The sequence below is a fragment of the Strix aluco genome, chromosome 5 (assembly GCF_031877795.1).
Source record: "Strix aluco isolate bStrAlu1 chromosome 5, bStrAlu1.hap1, whole genome shotgun sequence".
Lineage (NCBI taxonomy): Eukaryota > Metazoa > Chordata > Aves > Strigiformes > Strigidae > Strix > Strix aluco.
This window is the reverse complement of record NC_133935.1, coordinates 45,676,758-45,687,057: the sequence shown is the minus strand read 5'-3', so window position 1 is coordinate 45,687,057 and position 10,300 is coordinate 45,676,758.

The window sequence follows — 10,300 nt, the reverse complement described above, 5'->3', positions numbered from 1 at the left end:
GAGAAAATCAATCCACTTAATATCAGAGGTAACTGACATAATCAACAAACAGCCTGAGTAAGATTTTTCTTTAGCTTGAGGTCCACTGTCTTTTTAGTCTAAAAATGGCATGAAGTGACTTAGGCACTCTCAGATGCTTAAATGCCCTCAGAGTGGTGTGATAGCCTCACAAAATTGAAAGCCTTAGGAAGCAGAGATCAAAGCAAGCTCCTTTTATAGTTTTGCTGCTTGTGCAACAAATTCCCTCCTTGTAGTATGTCATAATATGAATTCTGATGTCTTTCAAGTGATATTTAATCCAGGTTCCAAGTGAGATTTTTTTTGTCTACACTATGGTGTGATGAATGTCCCATACAAGTAACTCACTCATCCCTAAAATCTCCTGGAATTGTGTCACTGCAACAGGATATTCACTGAAAAAATCTGTCCCTGAACAACAAACCAAAATTGCACTGTTGAGTTACAGACTCACAAAAATAGAAGGTGATTGTGGTAAGGCTGAATGATGAATCCATTAAAATAAGAGTTTAAAAATTACCTCTGGTGTTTTATATATAGATATAGATGGATATTTTACTCATGGTATAACTTTTACTATCTTGGGAAGAAACACAGAAAGATTTGACTCCTCAAACAGAAATCACAAATGGGATTTATGGATTCAGATTGATCTGTGTATTTCTGCTGACAGAACTCATGTCTTCATCTAAACTAGCAAAAGTTTTATTCTGCAATTAGAATAGAATCCATGACTCAATAATATAGGAAAAAAGAAAAGAAAAATTATTGTTACCCTTTATTTATGGAAGCTCAACCATACTGCAACAAGGACTCAATTAAAATGTAGCAGAAAGGCTCCTGAGAGCAGACTGACACAGATTCATTTGATTCTTTAAAAAGCACCTACCTGGCATACAAATGTGCTCCTGGAGAAAGTACTGTGTGGAACAGTCCTCTGTTACCAGAAGGAGAGGTCTGAAAACTTCTCTCATTTTCAGATGAATTCTCTATTGCTTTTTTCAAGAACTGCTGCAGTGAGGGTAATTCTCTCTCCCCCCTTCCAGGAGCTTCTCTGTATTTCCTGTTTATTAGGATTGCTGGTTTCCTAATGCCAACTTGGGACAAGAAAGCAGGGACTGTCCCTATAGAAGCAATATAGCTTTGTGTCCATTTTAGTCCTGTCTCAAAAGCTAGTACAGGGTGGGTAGTCCTAGAGCAAATTACCCCCTGAAACAAGGTGGATGGGTGAGGGTGGTTGTGCCCTAGAGGGATATGCCTGAACAGTTGCACCACCTTCCAGGCAGCACATTTATGGATTTGCCTCAAGTTGTAATATCTTTCCCATTTTACGAACTTAATTACGATGTTCATCTGGTTGCAGTGTAGAGAAGGATGGGACGCATCAGGATATGTCATAATGCAGTGATATACTGGATAACGTAGGAGGAGACTGGATGTTCATAGAAGGGGCCATCTTTTGGAAGTGCAGGCTGTTTGACACAAAGGGTTTCGCCCGCAGTTAATATAAACAAGCAGAGGCATCACTGTCTCCAGCTGTTGTACAGTGTTGTATGAACGACGGAGCTGTGCCAGCTATTGCAGTCCCGTAGAAGACCAGGTGAGCAGTTTCAGGGGACTGTCATGAAAAAACATCGCAGAGCAATACCCAGTAATTGACTACTTGGATTTGCTGACATTGGTCACTCTTTGCAGAATTGTTTCCAAAGCTGTGATCATCTTACAGTTGAAATGGAAATGAACTAGCTTCTGTTCTGGTTCAGCTGTAGTTGACTTGCTGGCTGACTGTTCTTACTGCAAAGGTTTCTGCATTTTTTTTATTATTCTCCTCCTCCATAGCATCAGTTTTAGTTTAGCATCTTGTCCTCCAAAGTGTTTTCAATGTCATTTTTTTCCCTCCCTCTCACATACATTTTCAAGCTGCTATAAACAAGCTGTATTGCTGGTGAGCAGACAGGAAACAGGTTGAAAGGATAGGAAGGACATAAAAATATGAATTCTCATCAGAAAGAGCTTGAGTATCATCAGCTGTGGTTAGGCAGGTAGTTCCACTTCTGGTGTGGCAATTAGACCCTTCAGTTTGGGCTGTTGGAGGGGATATGCAAACTTTTTATAATACAGTTTTCTGATAAGCTGCTAAACCCAAAAATCTATCAGTTCTAGGAAATGCTAGATATACTCTGAATCTGCTAGAAGAGAGCTTTAGCCAGATGTGGTTGGGCAAATTTCCCCTTGTACCCCAAGGGTAGATAACTGTTCAGTGAGCAGTGGCTGTTGCTGTCATCCCAGGAATGGCTGTGTTCAACTGGTATTGCGTGGGTATGATACAGAGAGTGACCACAGATCCTGTGGTGGGAAAGATGTTTAATCCAGCTCATCCAGCTGCTAGTTGTTGATGCAAATGTCCTCTCTCTGAAGTACTGCTGAAGGGGGAAGTTCTTTTTACTCCCATCTGGTTATGACTAATCTTCTCAGCCAGGCTCCCTTTGGCCAAGGAGGGACCCAAGACAAGAATGGTCTCTACCCCACTTAATCACAGCCTTTATCCTTTGGTTTAACACAGAAACACTAGTAATTAGAGTACCGAAATGCCAGTAAGTGTATGTGAACATGGAATCAGTTTATAAGGTGATATGTTAAAGCTGATTCAAGCCTGTACACAGTCTCTTTCTCATTATAAAGGTGTAATTAATCACTTTGTCTGTTATCACACTGTTGGATTAAATAGAGTTATTTTAACCTCCTCCCTATCTCGGAATCTACTCTGGCACAACAGAAGCAAATTTCCATGGGAAAATGTGATTGAGCTTTTGTATCTGAGTGGACGTGGCTCTGCAGAGATCTTCTAGTATTAAGTCGATTTTAGTCTTTTCATCAATCACCTGAACTTGAATAGCATGTTAAAGTCATTGCCTTGGAAAGCATTCACCCTCAGAGCATCTCTTTGGCTAAACTGAAGAATTTAGCTGGCTGAGTCCAAGGTCATCTCCTTTGCTGATAAGGGCTGCAGTGAAGACAGCTGAAGTCTGCCCCTCCTCTCCTTTGGAAGCTGCTTTTCAGCTGAAGCTTTACTGCTAGTCCCACCTGGACTAGGTGGCAGTTGGGTAGCAGCTCTGCCTCGGCTCATATCTCCATCCGTGATCTTGGTCTGCACCCAGACCCACTGGCTCGGCTTCCTGGCTTGGCCTCAAACCAGCCTGGTTGCTGAGCTGGGTCGTTACTGGGCTATGTCTGGCCCTGGTCGCCATCTCTGAGCCTAATCCAGACCCTCATGTGCCACTCTTGACTCCTTGCTGCTGAGGCCACACTTGGCTCCCATCTCTCCTTCCCTGGGGAGCAGCTAGCCCTTGCTGCACCCTGACACAAGCTTTTAGGACTTGCCTAAGTCTACTAATAATCAGAAAATCTTCCCCATGTCTCCTCTCCATGGTCCAGTTCTGAGAAAGTTCTGAAAGCAGTTTCACCTGAGTGAAGGGCAACCCTGACAGCCATAATCTGACATAGCCCGTGTCTGGGCTTTAGCCCTGTGTTTCATTTCAACAAATCAAGATTTGTTGAGTCACAGCACCTCCCCTCCTGCTTGCCAGTTGATCTCCCTGGGTGTTTGGCATCCGTTACCCCATTCCTGCCAAACTTGCACTCTGAGGTCAATTGTGGTGGGCATTAGGTTGTGTTAAGGGAAGCTGACCATAGAGGGGACAGAGTTCAGCAGAGCCATGGGAAGGACAGCCTAGGTTTACTGAAGCAAGGGGGACCCATAATATCACAGCACTTCACAGGGGAGCAGGTTTCATAACTGATATTACTCACACAGCAGAACAATTGCGATGCAAGGCAGAGACTTTTGTGCAATTTTGCTGCAGTTTATATTCTGCCGTGGGAATGGGCTCAGGTTTTGCAGTGGTTTGAGGTTTGATATCAGACTCCTGCAGGCCTCAATCCCAATCAGACTGCCGTGATAACAAAGAGACCATGTGGTATAGAGGAATTCCTGTCAAAACGTAGCCATTCACCCCCTCCCAGGTTCCACAAACCAGTAACACACTCATTTGTGGGCTATCCAGTACCGACTGGAAATAACAAAGTCCTCTCCATTTCACCCAATCCAGAAACATTTTGAGTGGCATGGAGAATCCCACATTGGCAAGTGGGTGTTACAGCGAGTAGCAGGGAGTAGCACCAGCTGGGTGCAAAATGCACACTAGTGCAAGAGGCAGCCAGCATCCATGATTATGGGCTTCCCTCAGAGCAGTTTTTGTTGACTTCACAAATACACTACTACAAATGCCCTGTGGGAAACTGAGCTTGGGAAGATGGGGGCCTGAAGTGGGAGTGCATCCCGTACCTCCTGTGGGGTATCAGGGGCTGCTTCTGACTGCAGCTTGAGACCAGAGCCAGACTCTCAGTTGGTGGCTATGCTGGGTAGGACAGGGCACACCAGAAGGGTCAGACATACTTTGATGTCCTGCTGCAGCCTCACCCTGCAGTGGCCCTGAGCCTCCAAGACCTGTGCTGGACTGGTATCTGAGAAAAACCAAGACTGCAGGTGAGTGGTTTAGGCCAGAGACTTCCTAGCAGCTCTGAGCAAGGAGGGACCATAGCAAGCCATCAGGCACATCGGAGGAGCAGGCACCCTGAGCTTCAGGTAGCAGGAGCAATAGCAGAAGAAATTAGGATGTGGACCTCCTCTAGGAAATATTGATATTCTGTTTCCCCTGTCCTCCCTGAGAAGGAGTTCAGAGGTAAGAGATGGTGCAGAGAAAAGGCAACGGTGCTGAGCCCAGGCAGTCGGAGTTTGCAGAGCCAAAGGCAGAGGACAGGCTGCACCATGTCAGGTGGGAGATGTGTGAATTGGGCTGGTTTGTTCCCAGCTGCCTGCACCTTATAAAATGATAGCCTGCTTCTCGAGATATGGATCCAAGGGCCTTCCCCACACTCCAGGTGACCTTGGGAGCTGGTGTGGCCCCGAGAGCTGCGCAAGTGTTCCCAGCAGTGCCTCAACACCTGAAAGGATCCAGGTCTGTGTTGTGCATCAGACCTCACAGCCCTGTGGCAGTCAGCATGCTCCGTCCAGGGACTGGCCTGGCTCTCCTCTTTGCTCTAATCCATTCAGGCATTTTTCACCTCCTTTCTAGTGTGCTGAAAATGCTGAAATGTTTTTTTTTTTTTTTGGAGAGGTCTCCCCTTTCTACCCCTGGTGACTGACTCCAACACTGCACTTGAATGCACCTCGGTGCTGCCCCACAGCCCCACATGAGGAGGTATCTCAGGGAGGGATTTCTGCTTCTTCTCATTGCATCTCTGGTTTTCCTTTTAATTTTGGCCAGGTGGAATCCCTCCTTGAAAATGAAACAGAGAAAATAAGTATGACCTATTTTTGTAGAATTACAAAAATAACATTTTTCTATGCAAAAATTATAGTCCAGACCAAGATTTCCTGGACTTCAACAGACTTAAAAGGTTTATGAACCTCTGAGACTCATTTTGCTCTCCTTAATTAAGCTCTTCGCATTTTGAGAAAGTCAAAGGGAGGCTACAGGCGTGTTTACCTGGCATAACAAATGATGGGGTCTTTGCCTGGACAAAGCTGGTGGGCTGATACTTTCTTCCTGTCTTCTGGTTTCCCCCAGAGATAACAACTCACTGGGGTCATACAGGACTTTGCAGCTTGCACTAGCTTGAAGAAACATCTAAAGAGACTTCTTAACTGGGGGAGGAGGGAGGCTGGCGCCTCAGTGAATCCTTTTATCCTCTGCAGAGGCTCCTGGAGCTCAGCCCTAGCTACTCTGGCAGGGCATTGCGTAGTTATCTGATTATCGCAAAATACATTCCGTGACTGCATCTGAAATCTTCTTTGCTCTTTAATTGTATATGCTGGGAAGACTGGAAAAGCTTTCACTTTCTCAGCCTCTCAAAATAATCTTTTATCTAATGCCTTTTGAAGTGTTTTTGTAAATGTCTTATATGTGATTTTAGCCTCACACTTATGAAGAGGAATCTCACATTAGAAATCACTGGTCAGACACCAAAAGAAGGTCACGCCAAGACCATCAGGCTTGTACTGCAGGAGCACAAGGGCAGGTTTTGATGCTATTCCAAGCTAGCAGGCTCTGACATGTCCTCAAGGGCAGCCTCAAATAATGTGAAGTCCCAAACAAGGCTGAGCAGAAAAGCCCTAAATTATTTTCAAATCAGTGAATGTACTTGTCCAACTGTTTTTTAACACCTGCTCAATGGGGCTGCCCCCTGCCCCCTCTCCATCTTCCATTCCCCCTGCATGCCACCTCCACAAGCTAGATCCTCAGCTCCGGTGAGGCCAGGTGATATTCCTGGTTGACTGTTGTTGCTCTGGTTTTAGAGGAGTCAAAGACTGCTTTGCTCAGTGTTATGCAATAGACGATGAGTAGAATTAAGCCCAGAACCAGGAGACAGATCCTCCTCCCCTTCAAGCCAGTGTAAATCAAGAGTGAGTTCACTGGAGCCGCTGGCATTTTATTAATATAAAGGAAGGCATGAACACAAGTGTTTGAGCATTTGCCACTTAGGTCTAAAGTGTCTGCAGAAACATCTTTCAAACATCCTCATTTCAGTGCAGTAATGATGGGAACCCTAATGCAGGTGAGGTGCTAGTGGCTGGTTTTGTCACAACTCCAGGCAAGCCTTAGAGCAGAGTTCCAGCCACCTCCTCCCTAACATCTTCTTCTGCCATACATCCGTTAAATTCCCAGTGCATTCAGGCATGAAACTCATTGTTACCAGTTAATCAAGATTTTAAAGGGGTGTAGGGTGATTAAATCACTTGTTGGTTGGCTATCAGTGAGCTGCAGAGACTGTGAAAAGGCAAAGCTTTTTTCCTAGCACTGAAGAGTTGACTAGCAAAGTAATATGTTTCCTTCTGGACAATTCATTGTCGCGGAGTGAAGTCTTTATACCTACGTTTTATTTTCTAGGATTTAAATTGTTTCCCTTTTCTTCCCAAAAGACTAAACCTTTTCCAAATCAGCCTATTTCAGCTGTTGTTACAGGCACATACCAAGTTGCAGTATTTTACATGTATTGCAGGTTTGTTGGATTTCCCTACAGTGCCTTCACTACACCACACATAGCGGGTTAAGTCTGTAAACTGCTGGATCACAGCTGTCAGTTTTGAAACAAGAAAGCAACTGTCCGAAAAAAACAAGTTTCATGCTCCCCTCCCACCCAAATTTGGTATGTCATCTATGAAATTAAACTGCTGTCACATCCAGGGTGAGAAATATCCAGCCAGAGATGTGGGAAAGGCATGAAGTCTGGCGTCTCACGTTCAGGGTGAAAATGAGAACTTTATTTATTTGGAAAATGGAGTAAAATGGAGGCGCTCCGACTGAGGCAGACCTTTTTGTCCCCTAAGAGGTCCCACTATATCAGACTTGTTGGTCATGGAATTTTGCAAACAAGCAATGCAGCCTTTTGCCCACTCACTAGCAAAGTCGCCGTGGCGCCCAAGGGGAGCAGGGGAAGGCTTCGGGCTCTTGGACCTTAAGCTGGTGCTGACTGACACCATTAGGATTCATTTCATCGCTCCAGGAGGCCTTGGAGAAAGTGTCTGAAAAAATATCCTAAATCCTCATAGCATTTTGGTGCAATAAATGAATTTGGAAAGAATCTGGCCATTCATGCTTACTGCCCACAGTGATCTTCTCAGAGGATCACAGTCAGCATGGCTTAAATTTCCATCAGTTGTGTATGAAGGCTTTCTTTTCACCCCTTTATATTCTGAGCTATTAAATTTTAAATTATTATGCAGGCCATGGAGCCTTGCTCAGGGACTTTGGGCTGGAAGGAGAAAGAGTTGCCGTGATCCAAGCACCTCTCAGGAAACCCTCTTTGTTGACCAAGCTGGCTGGTGAAGATCTGCTTCCCGGGACGTGACGGGAGCAAGATCTTCTTTGCTGTCTGTTGGAGGCTTCCCTTCTGCTTCTGCCTCTGACTGGGTTTGCTGGCAGTGTTCAACACCTTCCAGCATCAAGGGCTTATTTTTGTCTTTCAGCTGGCTCTGCGCTGCCCAGCCCAGGCTGTGGAGCATTAAGATGTTCATACACAACGGCACTGCTTTTAGTTTTCCCTTTTTATAGAGAGAACTAAATCAGAGGAAATTTGATGTTCCCCTCTAATTATTTTTTACTTCAAAAGGGGGAGTTTTAAGTGCACCAGTGAGGACGAGAACTGCTAGAAGCTATAGCCCTGCTCCTCCATAAGGAAACAATGGCCATGGATCTGCCAGTGGAGCTGGAGCAGGGTTAGTGCTTGTTAGTGCTTCTCATACCATATTTAATCTTATTAAAGTTATCATCCTTTGTCAGTTCAAAGGGAAAGTTATTATTGGTGGAGTCACAGGTCAAAAAAAACCCAAAACCAATATTGAGTGAGCTGCTGAGTGTTCCTTTTAGAAATGAGTTTTGAGGAACTCACCCAGTCACAACTCACAGGCATTTTGCAGCTGTTGTTGGTGACATGGGACATTAACTCATGTCTCTTCAATTACAGAGTGGGAAAGGGGGTGATACTGGGCTTGCTGAAATCAATAGTGAACCTGACGTTGATTTTAATGGGAGCAAACTTGGGTTTGGGTCAAGTTGTGGCTTTGTGTATGTGTGATTAGGGAAGGGGAAGAGAAGGGGAAACGGGGCTATGGCTGCATTCTCCACTTGTGTTCTTTACAAGTGTTTGGTAGTTAATAAGCATGTGCAAGCAAACTCCATCTTCCACCTGTGGGAAACCAGCCTTTGCATCAGGGCCTGTCTTGCTCTCGGGTGTCTGCGGCCGGTGGTCGGGCAGGCATTGCTGCCATCCTGTGGAGAGCCGGGCTGAGGGATGGCTGCGGGGCACGGGGTAGCCGGGGCAGGCCTCACAGTGGTGAGGGGGCTGAGGATCACCTCGCATGGTTTTGGGCCAGGACCATCGAGTGTTCCCCTGGCCAGCTCCAGGGCTTTAAGAGCCAGTTGGCATTGCACTGGTCCTTGTGTCTCATGAAGACTATAAAGATGTAGTGAAGCTATGCAGGGAGAACATTAGGAGAGCCAAAGCGCAGCTAGAGCTCAACCTGGCTACAGCTGTTAAAGATAATAAAAAATGTTTCTATAAATTCATTAACAACAAAAGGAGGATTAGGGAAAATCTCCCTCCTTTATTGGATGCAGAGGGAAACATGGTAACAAAGGATGAGGAAAAGGCTGAGGCGCTCAACGCCTACTTTGCCTCAGTCTTTAGCAGTGGGACTGGCTGTTCCCTGGACACCCAGCCTCGTGAGCTGGGAGATGGGGAGGGGAAGCAGAATGAGGGCAGCACAGTTGAAGAGGAGGTGGTCAGAGACCTGCTACACCACTTGGATGCACACAAGTCTGTGGGACCGGATGGGTTACACCCAAGGGTGCTGAAAGAGTTGACAGATGTGCTCGCCAAGCCGCTGTCCATGATTTACCTGAAGTCATGGCTAACTGGGGAGGTCCCATTGGACTGGAGGGTGGCAAATGTGACACCCATCTACTAGAGAGGCAGAAAGAAGGATCCAGGAAAATATAGACGTCAGTCTGACCTTGGTAACCAGGGAAGGTCATGGAGCAGGTCATCTTGGGTGCCATTACAAGTCATATAATGGACAACGAGGGGATCAGGCCTAGTCAGCATGGGTTTATGAAAGGCAGGTCCTGCCTGACAAACCCAATCTCCTTCTATGACAAAATGACCCAACTATTGGATGAGGGAAAAGCTGTGGATATTGTCTACCTGGATTTTCGAAAAGCATTCGACACAGTTCCCCATAGAATTCTCATAGAAAAACTGGCTGCTCATGGCCTGGATGAGCGAATGGTCTGCTGGATCAAGCACTGGCTGGACGGTCCCAGAGAGTGGTGGTCAATGGGGTTAAATCCAGCTGGTGGCCGGTCACAAGTGTGTTCCTCAGGGCTGGGTGTTGGGACCATTTATGTTTAACATCTTTATTGATGATCTTGATAAGGACATAGAGTGTATCGTCAGTAAGTTCACAGATGACACCAAGTCAAGCGGGAGTGTCAATCTGCATTAAGATAGGGAGGGTCTACAGAGAGACTTGGATAGATTGGATCAATGGGCCAACATTAACAGGATGAGCTTCAATGAGGCCAAGTGCCAGGTCCTGCACTTGGGCCACAACAACCCCCTGCATGGTTACAGGCTTGAGAAGGTGTGACTGGAGAGCTGTCTGGAAGAGAAGGGTCTGGGGGTTCTAATTGACAAGCAGCTGAACATGAGCCAGCAGTTG